Source organism: Chrysochloris asiatica, unplaced genomic scaffold (assembly GCF_000296735.1).
Source record: "Chrysochloris asiatica unplaced genomic scaffold, ChrAsi1.0 scaffold00223, whole genome shotgun sequence".
In the NCBI taxonomy this organism is placed as follows: domain Eukaryota; kingdom Metazoa; phylum Chordata; class Mammalia; order Afrosoricida; family Chrysochloridae; genus Chrysochloris; species Chrysochloris asiatica.
Window position 1 is genome coordinate 930,002 of NW_006408741.1, and position 17,996 is coordinate 947,997.

The window sequence follows — 17,996 nt, forward strand, 5'->3', positions numbered from 1 at the left end:
GCTATGGGTAGGAACCGACTCGACGGCACTTAACAACAACAACAACAACAATCAAGAATTACATATTGTATTTGGTTTTAGGTAGGTGGTTCAAAGTCACTCCTTAGAAGAACGATGGGGCTGTTTGTTCCTGTAAAGATTTAGTCTTAGAAACTCTATACAGGGTGGCTTTCAGTCAGAATGGATGAGGTGACAGTGGTGGATGGTGGTGGATTTTGGTCATGGATCTGGTCTTCACTAGGAGAAGCACTGGAATAATCATTACAAGATTGGTGGTTCAAATCCACCAACTGCTCCTTAAAAGCTCTATACAAGATTGCTATGAGTTAGAAGCAACTCCACAGCACTTAACAGGAAATAATCCCTCCAGTGAGATCCTGGTATAGCACTTTTCCTGGGAGTGCTAACTGTTCCTCCAGCCTACAAGAGTAGAGTCTTGCCTTCTGCTGATTAAGAATACTTAGGAGAGGCGGAATTACCATACAAGTAAAGGTTTATTATAGGAAAGAGGCTGACAAACAGAGACAGGGAGGGCTTAATGCAACACTTAACCCCCATCTCTCCTAACAAAAGTTTTGCTGAGGTTCAAAAAATTGGGGGTGGGGAAAAGATATCCTGTTTATTCATAGGAATAGGTGGGTACTTCCAGCAGGTGACCCATTTAGGAGAGGCCATACTTTGGACATATTATCAGGAGGGACCAGTTGCTGGAAAAGGCTATCATGCTTGGTAAGGGGGAGGGTCAGAGAAAAAGAGGAAGACCCCCAGTGAGATGGATTGGCAGAGTGGCAGCAACTATGGGCTCAAGCATGACAACAATGGTGAGGTTGGCCCAGGACCAGGCAATGTTTCATTCTGTTGTGCTATGAATCGGTACCGACACAATGGCACCTAACAACAATAATGCTACTTGTGTCCAAGAGCAGCATTTCTTCAAGATGGATTCCACGCCAAAGTCATTTGGTGTTAGTTGTTATTGTTAGGTGCCGTCAAGTAGGTTTCTACTCATAAAGACCCTGTGCACAACAGAACGAAACACTGCTTTCAACCAAGATCCATCTGATGTCAGTAATATGCCTTGTTCCACATCCTCTTCTGAATCCAATTTGAGTTTCTGGAAGTTCCCTGCTGATGGACTATTGCAGCTGTTTTTGAACTATCTCCAGAAAAATTTTACTTGCATGTGATATTAACGATATCGTTCTATGATTTCCGCATTCTGTTGGGTCACCTCTTTTTGGAATGGGCATATATGGATCTCTTTAAAATATGGTAACTACTTCCAAATGTCTGGGCATAGATGAGTGAGCACCTCTAGTGCTGTATCAGTTGTTGAAAGATTTCAATTTGTAGTAAGTCAATTTCTGGAGTCTTGTTTTTCACCAACACCTTCAGTGCTCTTGGACTTCTTCCTTTAGTACCATCAGTTCTTGATCATATGCTACCTCTTGAAATGGTTGAACATCAACATTTTTTTTTTTTTTTGATACTCTTTGTACCTTCCATCTGCTCCTACCAACCTCTGGTTGTTGTTGTTGTTAAGTGCCATCGAGTCAGTTCTGACTCTTAGAAACCTTGTATGGGGTTCCGAGGAGCAGCTGGTGAATTTGAACTGCCAACCTTGCAGTTCAAATTGACCTTGCAATCTAGTGCTTATCCTATAGTACCACACCATCCTCTGGGAGGAGCAGACAAACTTACTCTGGGATGTTGCACATGCGTGGTTCTTCAGTACTCCAGTTCCAACCCCTCCCAGGGGCTGGTGTTCTCCTCTGCTTCCAAGGAAAGATCATCCTTCAAGGTGAGTGTTATTATGTGCCATTGAGTCGGTTCTAAGTCATAGAAACCCTTAAGTCATAAGTTTTCTAAGGAGTGGCTGGTGAGTTTGAACTTCCAACCTTGTGTTGGGTAAACCAGTTTGTCTGTACAAGGAAGTCAAACACAGAAATCTTATGGTGGTTTGTTTATAGTAAACAACCTGTACAATGGGCAAGGTTTTGGTGCTTTCGCCTTCCAAGAGGTCCCTCTGAGTTGCCTGTCTCAGGGAGACTTGTAAAGTTAAAGTAGCAGATGTTGGGGGTTGGGCCACATGGCAGGCTCAGCTATGGGGCTACAGTTCTTAAAAACCATCCACTGCTGAGAATCCTATCAGTGAACATTTATTGAGCACCTACTGTATATGATCCTGTACAGGGTCACTATGGGTCGGAACCGACTCGACGGCACTTAACAACAACAACAACAACTGTATATGATCCAGGCACTGGGTCAGGTGCTGGGGATACAGTAGAGAACCAAAGAAATCCTACATATCCTTGAGACAAAGTCTTTACTTAACTAGTAACTCTTTTCAAGAGCCCTCCCAGGCTCCTTACCTTAGCACTAGATAAGCACTGGACTGCTAACAGCCAGGTCAGTGGTTCAAACTCACCAGTGACTCCTTGGAAACCCTACAGGGTTGCTATGAGTCAGAACCAAGTCAGTGGCACGTGACAACAACAATCTCTCCAGCAACGCTGGAGCATCCCCACTGATGAGTGGACTGAGTCCTAATTCAGCTGGACTGAGCTAGTGTGTTTGGTGATTAAGTTTCCCTCTTAAATGCAAAGCAAGTTCTTTGAGGATGAGACAGCCAGACTTGGGTTTGGTTGTATCCCCAACTCCCTAGAGTTCCTGGCATGTAAGAAACATACAAGGATAGTTTTTTGAAGTTGAATTGAGGAGCCAATCCAAAGTCTGTGTGGTCAGAACCACCCTTTCACGAGAAAATCTGTCATCCCGAGGGGAGCAGGGAGAGCAGTGAGCAGTTAAGGAAGTAGTTTTAACTTCAACTCTTACTCAGTCCAAAACGTGGAAAGTATGATCTATGAAATGAGGAGAGCTTGTCTTTGCTGGATGCTTTGTGTCCATCTGCCTGTCTGTCTGGGTCATGTTTCTGTCAATTTCCAGCATGGAGGGAAGATGAGGAACATCCAGGTAGAGGTGTGGGAGGAGGGGTAGGGTCAAAATTAGGTACCTTTCTGACTCTTCTGAATCAAAACCATCCCTCTGCATTCTGGGTCTTGAATTTCCAGGAGGACTGCAGTGTTCTGGTTAAAGCAAGAAGGCAAAGCGCGGATACAGCAAATGCTTCCTAGATCCTGAGCTGTGGTGGAGTCATTCATTCCTGGAGCCTTCTCATTGGCATGGAGAGTTGCACACTGGCTAGAATAACACAGCCCCGACAAGGTCTTTGGTGGGGCAGGAAGGCCAAATGCCCCTGTGAGACGGAGAGGTCGTTCAGTGTCACCAGTATTTATTGACACAGCCATGACTTTTCCTGGGACAGCTGTGAATCAGAGGAACTGCCGGGAACAGTGTTCAAAGGCCAGACTCTCAGTGTCTGACCAGCCGCCGGGGTGTCACTCCCTCACCCCCACCCCATGTCCTGGTGGCAGGAACCCTTAACCTTCCATACAGGCCAGCTCCTGCAATCGGCAATCCAGAGACTATGTTAGGTACTGCAGATCCAGGGGCAAATAAAACAGGGCACCTGCTTTCATGTAATTTACAGCCTGGTGCTAAAGACAAACATTGTTTGTCATTGTTCAATATATTGAGTAATGACTATGTGCCACGCATGGTTCTGAGCACTGAATCTTGGTTTGTTCTACATCTTTTGAGCACTGTCCTGGTGTGACACTATTGAGTAAGCACTAGACTGCTAAAGGAGCTCTGGTAGCGTAGTGGGCTACAAGTTGGACTACTATCCACAAGATCGGTAGTTCAAATCTACTAGCCGCTCTGTGGGAGAAAGATGAGAATTTCAGCTCCCATAAAGATTTGCAGCTTCAGAAACCCTACACAGGGTTGCTATGAGTTGGAACCAACTCCACAGTACATAGCCATCAGCAGACACAGGACCGCTAGCCACAAGATTGGTGGTTCAAACCCACCAGCTGCTCCTCAGAAACCCCATACAGAGTTGTTATGAGTCGGAATCGACTCAGCGGTACTTAACAACAACAACAACAACTGTGCTAACTAGCCATTTTTCTAAATACTGGATTCTGACTTTTTCTTTTCTTTTGAGTACCTACTATGCGCCAGGAATCCCTAAATGGCAGAAAGGATTAAATGTTCAACTACGAACCCAAAGATTGGCAGTTCAAACTCACCCAGAGGCACCTCAGAAGAAAGCCCTGGTGATTTACTTCCAAAAACTCAGCCATGAAAAACCCTAAGGAGGGCATTTATACTCCAACATATATGAGGTTGCCGTGACTCAACAGCAATTGGTTTGGATGTGGCTTTAACTACGTTCCAGGCATGGTATTTGGATGTTCCCCAGGACACTCCAAGTTGGTCAAGTCAAACCCAGAATCTGGTTTTGCCCTTCTTTCCCTCTGGGGCCTGATCAGTGGGTCTGCGCTGCAGAGGAGCAGCCCCTGGAGTAGGTAGCTAGTGTGAGTGGTGTAAGCTGGCAGGTCAGCCCCCACCCAGGGAGGGTGTCCAGGCCTGGCCACTTTCAGGCTGTGTAGCCAGGCTGCCTGAAGGTCCCTCAACACACCCTGGGGCACCCCCTATTAGAGTAGACCCCGTTGCTGGGAGACACCATGAAAAACAGTGTTGGCTGCTCTGCAAACCTGGCGTCGTACCCAGACCTGTGGCCCATGCAAGGAGCCCAATCCTCTAATTAGAACCTGCCGGCTTGGCCTGCACCCTCCCTGGGCCCAAGAGCTGACTTCAGTGGCCGTAAAACTTGCAAACTCTTTCCTGTGAACTCTTTGGGGAGCCAGCCTGCAGGAGCCTCAGAGGGAAGTTACTTCCCCTGGCCTCCAGCTGGGCAGGTGCCACTGTGGCCTGAACCTCTTGGACCAAGAACTCCAGAGCTCAGAGTTAGCCATATACTCCCTCCCAGGGCCTGGCATGCTGGGAGGGTCCTGGTGAATGAAGGAGTCCCCACTGTATGAGGCTCAGTTGCCTATTCCCAGGCCTCTTCCACTTCAGCATCCTCAGACCCCGTATTCAGCCAGGAGGCCCTAGCCCAACTCTGCAGTCTACGGACCTGACCCAGAAGTGGCTCCTGGGAGCTCCAGGATGGAACTTTGTTGACCCCTATTTGCTGGCCCATAGTGGCTTCTTTGGGTTCCAGGACATCTGTCCAGTGACAATGAAAATACTGTCACTATTTTACTTCTGTCTGGAAGTCCTTCTAGGATAAGGACTGAGTTTTGTTCATCTTCGTATCTCACCCTCACCATGGGTCTTGGCACAAAGCAGAGATTTTAGGGATATCTGTTGGGTGGCTGAATCAGAGGCCCAAGCATTGGTGCCAAAACCTCTCTCAAAACACCTGGCCCCTCTCTTTCAGGAACCAGAGCCATCAAAGCTGAACTCCTCCTAAAGGACCCTAGAGGCCCCTGTGGCCTGAGCCATCTATGTCTCCAGCCAGGTGGATGGGCTGATTCCAGTTCATTAGCCAACTTCTGGCCAAGCCTGGGCCAAGGTTTCCACTTGGAGAAAGTCCTCCTGGTTGGGCTGGCTGAGGACCCAACTTGGAATCTCTGACTAATCCCAGCTGTCCACCCTTGATCCCAGGGACAAAAGAAGCAGTTGGCACTAAAGCCCTTCTCTGGGTCACCACTGCCTGCCTGGGTGAGCGGTGGCTGGACCCTGGGGTCGGGACTTAGCACTCTGATGTCTCTTCTGGTTTACCTTCCACTCTCAAAAGCCACGCCAGTTTGCAGAAAGCCCCAACCTCTACTCTGGGAACTGTGTACAGTGACTGACAGGGGGCCAAGCCTGGCTGGATGCTTTCTGGAAAGAAAACTGCTCTCTCTGAGTGTGGGGGGCGGTGCTTGCCCACATCAAGGGCAGTGGGATTCCAGGTGGGAGGTCAGAGGGAAGGACCGTCAGTCTAGACAGGGACTTCAAAGGGCCCCCCCCAGGCCTCCTGCTTGGGCATTCAGCTGCAGGATGGGCTGAGTGGCCAGTCTGGCAGCTGGCAAAACATGACACTGTGGCTCAAGGTACCAAATTGCAAATAAAGATGGTGCCCAAAAGCAGCTTATAAGTCATGGTGACAGTGGCATTCTCCCAGGGATCAAGGAGCCATGGTGGCTTCAGAGTCTGCATTAGCATCTCCTGGGATGGAAGGACAGGCGTCCTGATGAGAGTAGGGTTCTGTGGATACCTAGGTCACCTCTCCTAGGCATCCACAACCAAGTTCTCACTGAATGTTTAGCTGCCACTTTGTGACTGGTCCGTGCTGAATTCCTACTCGACAAAACGGGCCTCTAGGCTGGCTTTGTGTATTGATACTGAGGAGAGGAAGCTGAATTTATTACGCACCAACTGTATACCTAGCTCAGTGCTAGACTTTGGGAATAGAAAGAAGGAGAGTTTACCCTCCAGAAGCAGGTGGGGGCAGCAGGCCAGGGGGTAGGAGAGACTAGGTGGAGTGTGAGTCCAGACTGGAGCTTCCCTGGGAACAGCTGGAATGGAATGACCGAAGCACTTTATCCTTGTGGGCGGAGCTGTCACTTCGTCCAGAAAATAAGGTCTTTGGTGGGACAGTTCCCTGGAAAGAGGGGGGAGAGGAAGCAGTGTCTGGGCCCAAGGCTGCAGCTGTATCCTCTTCCCCGCCTCTTTCCAGCTTTCCTTCACTGCCAGCTCCAGGCCCATCACTCCTCCTGCCCCCCCCCCCCCAAAGATCCTCGCGGAGGCATGAAAGGTCCCTGGCACTCCCCACGCCACCTGCCTCCTGGTCTTCATGTTCCCATGTGACTCAGGAGGGTGGAGGAATAGCCGGGAAGTCTCCCCGGCCGCCAGCCAGAATTTCTAGCCTTTCCTACGGGACCCGGATGGCCTGCAGACCCCTGGGTCCTGCCAAACCTACGGGATCTAGACCTGGCTTCCGTCCGGAAAAGCCTGGTGCTTCCCACTCAGGAAGAGGCTGCCTTGTCCAGGGCGTGGCTGGTGGGCCTGGGCAGGGGCCAGTGCCAGCTGTGTAGCCAATCCCCCCTCTGAGCTCTCACCCACTTCAGTGAACAGTGTTTGTAACTCTTGCCAAACGCTGGCTGGGTCATGGAGATATGGCCAGAGAACTCTAGGCTAGTACATCATGGCAGGGGGGTGGGGTGTGCACACACACACACTCTGAGGAGGTCACACCTAAATGATCCTAGGGTCTTCAGCAGCGGCAGTGGATTGGCCAGCGTTGGAGGAAGAGGGGCTGCCAAGGCAGCGGCTTCACTAGGGTTGGTGACATGGGTCATCCAGTGCAGTAACTCATCACAACCCTCCTCCTTTGTCACCGGCCAGTAGGCTGCAGCCCCTGCCACCTTAACCAATGGAAGAGGAGGGGAGCTGCAAGGGAGGCAGGTAGAGGGAGGATCTGGTGCTTATCTTCTGGGACCCCAAGAGCCTGCACCCCTTTAGAGCAAAATGACCTATGCTAACTCCAAGGATGCCATCAAGCATAAATTACAAGCAAACTGCTACGAAGAGGCCAAGGAACACTGCACCCTGACCAAGAAGTTGCGGGGCAGCGCTGTCATCTCCCTGGAGGGTAAGGCCCCTCCAGCCTCCTGCCTGGAGCATCCAGCAGATCCAGATCTGCCTGTGGGGGGGTGCAGCCTGCCTCTTCCTGCCAGACCAGAGAGGCTGGGGATCCCAACAGGGGAATGACAATCTCTTCACCCCAGTTGCCCAATAGCCTTACCACCCCCTCAATCTTCCTCCTCCCTCCATCCCTGATGGCTCTTCCCAAACCACTTTGGATCTTCTAATTCCTCCTGGGTTGACACAGACCAAGTGGCCCCCAGGCATCCAGTTTGGGAGGGGCTTGTATTTTTGAATGACACCCCCACACTCCAAATGTCCCTCCCCCTTTCCAGGCTGCCAACTTCAAACTGCAATAGTACCTCTGTGCTTGTCTGTTTTGTGTAGAAATGGAATGTTGTAAAGATGACCCTTTCCCACACTTGTTTGGAGTCTGTAAGGAGTCTTCGATTAAAAAAAGTTTTTTTAAAGACAACTACAACAAAAACCCACTAGTGGGTGGTTCTCCCACTGGCCCCACCCATGGGAGGGGATACTACACTGCCTGACATAGACCCCAGTGGTATCACTGCTCTGGACTCTGGAATCTGCCCTGGGGACAGCCTGCCGGAAACCCAGAGACCAGTCCTGAGCCCCACAAAGCCCTCCTGGAGCCTCAGGAACCTAAGTCAGATATTTTGTTATGGGAGGCCTCAGCCCCCAAAGCCCAGTTTAAGAAGACTCAGGAGGCACTGGGCTTTTCTGGACGGTGGAAGGAAGCAGTCCAAGCAGCTGGCCTTGGGGGCCCCCACTACTGCCCGGGCACTGTCTATGGGCAGAATTTTTCCTTCTTTCCACTTTCTGGCATCGCTGAGCCCATTCCCAGTACATGTTAAGCAGGGCTCAGTCCCTTGTCAACAAGCACTATTGCCAGGGCCCAAATAGTGAGAAGGCAGGAGGCCAGGGTCTCATTGAGTAGGTGCTGCCCGGTCTGTAGGTGCCAGTTCTGGGAAGGTGGGACTGTGCAAGAGTCAACTTTCCTCTCCTGTCCTTGGTCATTTGTCTCTCTCTATGTTTTCAATCTTAATGTCTTTTATTGGGTCTGAAGTTCTGCTCCTAGAGTCTATGTAAGTGGGGCTGAGAAGCCTAGGAAGCTAATAAGAGTTCTCTCCCTTCTTCCAGTAGGTTCTTCTTGCGGCTTCCTGGAGAGCCAGAGCAGGAACACATCCAGGGCACAGTGTTCCCTTTGGCTTTTTTGCAACTTCTGGTCCTCCGTATCTCCACCTCAGCAAGGTTTTCTCTCTGACACTGGGCTCTATTCACATAGGTCAAAGGTCAGGAGCAGCATTTTCAATTGCAGGGGTATGACAACCTAGATAATCCTTGAAGGTATGTCCTGAATAATCATGGAAGTGCAGATGTGGCACTGTAGGATAATGCACTGGACCGCTAGGTTGGCGGTTCAAAGTCATCATTTGCTCTTCAGAAACCCTATACAGCATTACTATGAGTCAGAATGGACTCAGCTGCACTTAACAACAACAAAAGGTGTATTAGGAGTCCTGGTGTGGCGCTGTGGAATAATGCACTGGATCGCGAGGTTGGTTTGAATCCTAAGGCTGGTGGTTCAAACTGCTCCTTGGAAATGCTATACAGGGAGACTATGAGTCAGAACCAACTTGACGCCACTTAACAACAACAAGGACAAGCATTGGAATCCTGATATGGTACCAGGATAAGCACTGGACTGCTAACCACAAGGTCAGAGGTTCAAATCCACCAGCTGCTCTTTGGAAACCCTATACAGGGTTGCTATGAATTGGCACCGACTCAATGGCACTTAACAACAAAGATGTATTATAATGAAATGTGCAAAGACCTGAAGTTACAAAGCCAAAAGAGAAGAGCATACTCAGCATCTCTCAAGTTCAAATTACTGAAGAAAAACATCAAGCCTACAATTACAATATTGAAGGATTTTATGGGTAAATACTGAATGACGCAAATAGCATCAAAAGAAGATGGAAAAAATATGCAAAGTCACTGTACCAAAGAAATGGTCGATGTTCAGTCATCTTAAGAATTAACAGTACTGAGGGAAGAAAGCCTAGCTGCACTGAAGGCACTGGTTAAACACAAGGTTCCTGGAATTGACAGAATACAAATTGAAAGCTTTCAACAAACTGATGCAGCACTAGAGACTCTCACTCATCTAGGCCAAGAAATTTGGAAGACAGCTAACTTACCAACCGATTGGGAGAGATCTATATTTGTACCCATTCCAAAGAGAGGTGACCCAACAGAAGGCAGAAGTCATCAAATTATGTCATTAATATCACATACAAGTAAAAGTTTGCTGAAGATAATTCAAAAGCAATCGCAACAGTACATCAACAGGGAGCTGCCAGAAATTCAAGCCAGATTCAGAAGAGGACATGGAAAAGGGATATCATTACTAACGTCAGATGGATCTTGGCTAAAAGCAGAGAAGACCCAAAAGATGTTTACTTGTGCTTTATTACTATACAAAGGCTTTTGACTGTGTAGATCATGACAATCTATTGGATAACATTATGAAGAATGTGTATTCCAGAACACTTAATTGTGCTCATGAGAAACCTGTACATAAATCCAGAGGCAGTTGTGAGAACAGAACAAGAGGGTAGGTACTGAATGGTTTTAAATAAAGAAAGGTGTGCGCCAGGGTTGTATCCTTTCACTATATTTATTCAATCTGTATGCTGAACAAATAATCTAAGAAACTGGATTATATGAAGAACGTGGAATCAGGATTGGGGAGAGACTCATTAGCAACCTGCGATATGAAGATAATACAACCTATATTGCTGAAAGTGAAGAGGACTTAAAATATTTACTCATGAAGATCAAAGATTATAGCCTTCAGTATGGATTACACATCAATGTAAAGATAACAAAAATCCTCACCACTGGACCAATAAATAACATCATGATAAATGGAGAAAAGATTGAAGTTGTCAAAAGACTTCATTTTGCTTAGTTCCACAATCAACACTCATAGAAGCAGCTGTCAAGAAATCAAATGACATATTACATTAGGCAAATCTATTACACAAGACATCTTTAACGCCTTAAAGAGCAAAGCTGTCAGTTTCAGGACTAAACCAAGGTGTTTTCAATTGCCTCGTATGCATGGGAAAGTTGGCCCATGAATAAGGCAGATCAAAGAAGAATTGATGCATCTGAGTTACGGTGTTGGAGAAGGATATTAAAAGCATCGTTAAGTGCCAGAAGAACAAACAAATCTGTGTTGGAAGAAGTACAGTTAGAATGCTCCTTAGAAGCCAGGATGGCAAGACTTTGTCTCTCATACCTTGGCCATATTATTAGGATGGCAAGACTTTGTCTCTCATACCTTGGCCATATTATTAGGAGGGTCTGGTTGATGGAGAGGGACCTCATGCTTGGTAAAAATGGAGGGTCAATGGAAAAAGAGGATTGGCACAGTAGCAGCAGCAATGGGCTCAAACATAACAATGGTGAGGATGGCACAGGCCCGGACAGTGTTTCATTCTGTTGTGAATAAGGTTTCTATGAGTTGGAACTGTCTTGATGGCACCTGATGTGGCGCTGTGCGTTAATGCGTCAGACTGCAGAGTCATTTGAACTGCAAGGTCAGCAGTTCAAACTCACCAGCTGCTCCTTGGGTCGCTATGGGTCAGAACTGACTGGACGGCACTTAACAACAACAACAACAACAAAATAGATGGTGTCTTGGTGTGGCACTGTAGGATAAATACTGGACTGCTAACCACAAGGTTGGCAGTGCAAACCTACCAGCTGCTTCTCGGAAACCCTATACAGGATTGCTATGAGTTGTAACTGACTAGATAACACTAAACAACAACAACAAAGATGTCTAAAAAAGGAGACCTGGTGAAGCTGTGTGTTAGGCACTGGGCTGCTAACTACAAGATGGGTGGTTCAAATGCTCCTTGGAAGAAAGACGATAAAAAATCAGTCTCCGACATCATATGTAGGGTCACTATGATTTGTAATCGACTCTGTTGCAGTAGGCTTGGTTTTGGATTTGTTTTAAAGATGTTCATTGGAGGTCTGGTGGTGCAGCAATTAAAGCACTTTCATGTAACTGTTAGGTTGGGGGTTTGAACCCAACAGTTGCTCCATGAGTGAAAGATGTGGCAGTCTGCCTCTGGAAAGATTACAGACTTAGAAACCCGGTGGGGGCAGTTCTACTCTGTCCTAGATGGTTGCTAGGAGCTGTAATCGATTCGATGGCATTGAGAAAGATGTCCAACTGTGTTCCATAAGATTTTCAATGCTTAATTTCCAGAATTATATGTTAGGCATTTATTCTGAGGCATCTCTGAATGGACATGAATGGCCGACATTTTGGTTAGCAGTAAAGCATGGTAACCATTTGCACCATCAGCAACTGGTCTTTAAAGGCATCCACACTCCTAGCCCTCAGAACCTGTGACTATGTTACTTTGCATGGCAAAAGAAGCTTTGCTGATGTGATAAAGCATCATGTGTTTTGAGATGAGGAGATTGTCCTGGATTATCTGGGTGGGCCCAATTCAATCAGAAGGGTCCTTATAAGAAAGAGGCAGGAGGACTAGAGTCATAATAGGAGATGTGGTAATAGCAGCAGATGTCGGAGACAGAGAGAGAGAAGAGCTTTGAAGATGCTATGCTGCTGGCTTTGAAGATGCAGGAAAGGGAGCATAAGCTCTTTTGGAATGTGGGCAACCTCTTTTGTCATTTTTGTTAATTGCCACTGAGTCAGTTCTGACTCATAGTTCTGTATAGGGTTTCTAAGGCTGTAAATCTTTGCAGAAGCAGAAAGCCCCATCTTTCTCCTGAGGAGTAACTGGTGGGCTTAAATCTCTCTGACCTGTGGCTTTCAGTTCCGTTCTCCTATAGAGTCACTGCCCTCCTAGACAACCTCTGGTGGCGGTGGTTGTTATGTGCCAATGAGTTGGTTCTGACTCATAGTGACCCTGTGTAAGGTTTCTGAGGCTGTAAATATTTATGGGAGTTGAAAGTCTCATCTTTCTCCCATGAAGCAGTTGAGGGGTTTGAATTGTTGACCTTTTAGTTAGCAGTCCATCATGTAACCCACTACGCCACCAGAGCTCCCTGGACATAGCAGCCAGAAAAGTCAAGGGTATGGATTCTTCCCTGGAGTCTCTAGAAAAGAACTTAGTCCTCCTAAAACCTCGACTTTAGGAATTTTAACCTCTAGAACTGTGAGAGATAACATTGTATTGTTTTAAGCCACTAGGTTTAAGGCATTTTGTTATAGCAGCAATATGTAACTCACACAGGTGACATCTGTGGTTTCACCTGCCCTGTCCGGTATTCCTCCTCCCTCTGCCAACAGCTCCTGGACCTTCCTTTGGGAATTGTCCCTCTCCTAATTCCCTCCTCTGACCTAGCCAGCAAGATCACTGCATCTCCCAGCACAGGACAAGTGGTCTGAACAGAGTGTGCAAAACCCGATTCTGGGACTTTATCTGAAAATGTAGGAAAGAATCACTCTTCCCACTGAGGTGGCTGAATACATAGAAGCTAAGCCTGGGGCTGCTGGCAGTCATTTGGCCACTATGAGGTGACAGCCTGGAATCCAGAGCTCAGCAGTGTCCTGGATATGCCTGGATGAAACCAATCCTGATATACAAACCATCACCTCATCATGGAGTCCGTGGGTGGTACAAATGATTAAATGTTCAACTACTAACTGAAAGGTTCACGTACAGCAGAATAGTCTCGGAAATCTGCTTCTGAAAGGCCTTTTAAACCCTATGTTGTTTTAGGTGTCTTCAAATCAGTATCGACTCACAGTGACCCTATACACAACAGAATGAAACACTTCCTGATCCTGGGCCAACCTCACAATCATTGCTAAGTTTGAGCCCCATTGATGCTGCCACTGTGCCAATACATCTCGTTGCAGATCTTCCTCTTTTTCTCTGAATTTCTACTTTACCAAACACGATGTCCTTCTACAGGGACTGGTCCCTCTTGACAGTAAATTCAAAGGATGAAAGACAAAGTCTGACCATCCTGGCTTCCAAGGAGCATTCTGGAACACGCAGATTTATTTGTTCTTTTGTCAGTCTATGGTACTTTCAATATTCTCCTCCAACATCATAACTCAAATGCATCAGTTCTACTATGGTCTTCCTTATTCATGATTCAACTTTCACATGCATATGAGGTTATTGAGAATATCATGACTTGCATCAGGTGCACCTCAGTCCTCAAACTGACATCTTTGTTCTTCAACACTTTAAAGAGGTCTTGTGCAGCAAATTTGCCCATTGTAATATATCGTTTGATTTCTTGACTGCTGCTTCCATAAGTATTGCTAGTTGATCTAAGCAAAATGAAGTCATTGACAATGTAAATTTTTTTCTCCATTTATGTGGATATTATTTATTGGTCTAGTGGTGAGGATTTTTGTTTTCTTTACATTGAGGTGCAACCCATAACGAAGGCGGTGATCTTCACCAATAAGTATTTTAAGTCCTATTGGCATTCAGCAAGCAAGGCTGTATTATCTGCACACTGCAGGTTGTGAATGAGCCTTTCTCCAATCCTGATGCCACGTGTTCCTTCATATAATTTAGCTTCTCTGATTATTTGCTCAGCATACTGATTAAATAAGTATGGTGAAAGAATACAACCCTGGCTCACACTTTTCCTAATTTTAAACCATTTAGTGTTCCCTTCTTCTGTTTGAACAATTGCCTATTGGTCTGTGTACAGATTCCTCATGAGCACAATTAAGCGTTCCAGAATACTCATACTTCACAATGTTGTCCATAGCTTGTCATGATCCACACAATTGAAAGCCTTTGTGTAGTAAATAAAGCACAAGTAAACATCTTTCTGGTATTCTCTGCTTTCAGCCAAGATCCATCTGTCGTCAGCAATGATATCCCTCGTTCCTCTTCTGAGACCAGCTTGAACATCTGGAAGGTTCAATTCTGTTGCTCTTCATCCTGTCTCAATATTCAATCATCTGGTGCTGACAGTGTTTCTCTGCTATTCATAAGATTTTCAGTGACTAAATATTAAGAAGTAGTTCGTCTCTCCTGCTTCCTAGTTCATCTTCGTCTGGAAGCTCATCTGAAACCTGTCCACCATGGGTGACATGGCTTCCAGAATCACAGCAGCACATAAGCCACCACAGTACGACAACCTGACAGACAAGTGGTGATAAGACCCTATGGAGCAATACTTTTCTATACACATGGAGTCGCCATGAGGCAGAAGCAAATCAATGGCAGACAACAACAATAACAACAGCAAACTCACCATTTTTGCTTAAGCCTGCTGGAGGTACATTTCTGTCACTCATACCCCAAAGAGTCCTGTCATAAAGTCACTCCCAGCTACTTGTGTTGAGATCAGTTTTCTGACAGGGGAGAGAAAAAGGATAGAGTTAGAGTTCACAGCATGCAAATTACCTTAATACTGGGGCTATCTTCTTGACCCTGACTATTTCAGTGTTTGTTGGGAGTAACTGTGCATTATTGGACTACTTCCTGAACAAGTTTAGTTTAAGAGCTTCCATGAAAATCTTAGTGTACTGCTGTATCAACATCTTTCATCTGTCATGGGTTTGCAATGAAAGACAGCAGAGAATTGCATTTCCAGACTCCTAAAAGTCATTACCAGCCGCTCCGCTGGAGAAAGATGAGGCTTTCTACTCCCGTAAGGATTTACACCCTCGGAAACCCTGTACAGGGTCGCTATGGGTCGGAACCGACTCAACGGCACTTAACAACAACAACAACAACAAAAGTCATTAAGGAGTCCTGGTGTGGCACTGTGGATAAATGTGTCAGACTGCAAAGCCATTTGAAGGTAAGGTCAGTGGTTCAAGCTCACCAGCTGCTCCTCAGAAATCCTATACAGGGCTGCTATGGGTTGGAACAAACTTGATGGCACTTAACAACAACAACAACAAAAGTCACTAAGTATGTCTTAGTCTTTCCCTGGAGTACCTAGGTTGTGAAAATGGTTAAACACTAGACAATTGGCTGAAAGATTGGTGGTTGGAACCCACTCAGAAACAGCTTGGAAGACAGGCTACAAAATGATGAAAATGTTTTAGACATTATCAACCACCTTGAGTCAGTGAGTTGCTGGGCCTGGGGGCACAGGACCATTGTCGATGAACATAACATGGTCCCCAAAGGCAATGTTCTACATCCTACTTTGGTGAGTGGTGACTGGGACCTTAACAGCTCATGAGAATGCTGACGACAGAGGGGCAGGGCAGACTTTGGTTGGTTGATGATAAATGAAGGGGATTGTAACCATGGCAATGAAACGATATATGATAGGATGAATGTAAAGCTAATGTTCTCCCACGTAAACTATCACATAAATCACAATAAAACATTAAAAAAAAAAAAAAAGCTCATGAAAGCCCATCTAAGGTGTAACTATTGGTCTTTCCATGTACAGAAGAAAGAAAAGTGACAAAAATGAAGATGCATGGAGTCAATTAGTCCAATGGACTAATGGAACATGTGAACATCAGTCTCCAGAACCCTGAGACAAAAAGACCTAGATGGTGCCCAGCTATCACAACCAGTTGTTCTGAAAGATATCATATTAGAAGGGCCTAGATAGAGTAGAGTCCTCGTGTGGTGCTGTGGGTTAATGCGCTGGACTGCAAAGTCAGTTTGAACCTCATGGTCGGCGATTCAAGCTCACCAGCTGCTCCTTGGAAACTCTATACAGGGTTGCTACGGGTCAGAACTGACACAACGGGACTTAACAACAACAACAACAGATAGAGTGGAACAAAACTCATACTTATCAAAAAGACCAGGCTTACTGATCAGAAAGAAACTGGAGGAATCCAAAAATATGGTCTTTGGCCACCCTTTAAGTCTAGAACTGAGCTCACCCTTCTGGCTCAGTTTTCAACCAAGTAGATAGATAGGTAGATAGATAGATAGATAGATAGATAAGTATAGGTAGGTAGATAGATAGATAGATAAGTATAGGTAGGTAGGTAGATAAATAGATAGATAGGTAGATAGGTAGATAGATAGATGTAGGTAGGTATAGGTAGGTAGATAGATAGATAGATAGATAGATAGATAGATAGATAGATAGAGGTAGATAGATAGATAGATAGATAGATAGATAGATAGAGACAACACTAGTGAGATATGTTCTCCATAGAGTGGTCAGCCATTCAAGATCAAAAGGGCAACATTTGCCTGAGGACAAAGTTCAGAAGGATTGGGAAGGAGGGTGGAATTGAAATAGGGATCACAGGGAGAAGTGGGGTAACTGTTGTTACATAGAGGGGGTTGATTTGATTTATGTAAAACTGATATCTGCTCTGTAAACCTCCATTCAATTCACAATAAAAAGTTTCCAAAGAAATTTTTAAAAAATACAAAAAACCAAAACCCATCAACCCAATGGAACAGTTCCACTCTTCACACATAGGGGGCGCCATGAGTCAGAAGTGACTGCATGACAACTAGCAGTAACAATCTGTTTCTAGAGTCCTGTGGTCAAGAAATGCATGCTGGACCCACATCTGGACCAACTTGATGGGAGCTGCATTAACTGGGGGTTACACAGAGATGTGTAGGCTGGTCTTCTTCCATCTGCAGAGGCATTGAAGGGTTTGGTATGTGTTGGAGGAACTTGTCAGAAAGTGAAGTAAAACTCTTGCCACTCTCCTAGCTTCCCTTCCCTGGGTGAGTACCTGACTCGGTTCTTCTAGATACCCTCCTGCAGATGGAGACCTTCTCTTCTGATTTTCTCCTTCACGACAGTCTAGAAAAGAAGACATGAGGCAGGAGAAAGAAAAGCAGTTGGTAGATTGCTGGAGACACCTCATGTGTGCAAGTGAGATAGCTGGTATAGAGTGAAAAACCAAAGGAACCATTATTATCATCAGACTAGAAACCAGGTGGGCAGTGCTTCTGTGCCTTCTGTGAGTGGAAGTCTGTTAAAGTCTTGTGGCTTCTGTTTCCATATCCAGGGAGAGCAGAAGGGCTACAGCTCTCCCCTTGGCCATCAGGATTGGTGTGCCATTGGAAAATAGCAGTGCCAGTCATCTTCTGCCCGCCCCTCTAGATCCTTACACCGCCATCCTCCTGATTTCTGCCTCAGAGGCTGACCTGCATGGACCACATCAAGGGACTCCCATACCCTCACAAAGGGATGGGTGGTTTGCATTGAATTATATCTTCCCCAAATATAGAAAAATGAAATGAAAAATTAACAGAATTTTTTGATGAACTTTTAGAAGCCCCCGCATATGGACTTGGAATCGTAACCCTTCAATCCCATTTGGGAATAGGGCTTTCTCTTTCATGTTAATGAGGCCACCTCAGCATAGAGTTGTAATTTCCCTTACCATAATGTCTTCCAGCTCAAACCATGTTGTTTGTTGTTGTTGTTATGTGCGTGGAGTCGGTTCC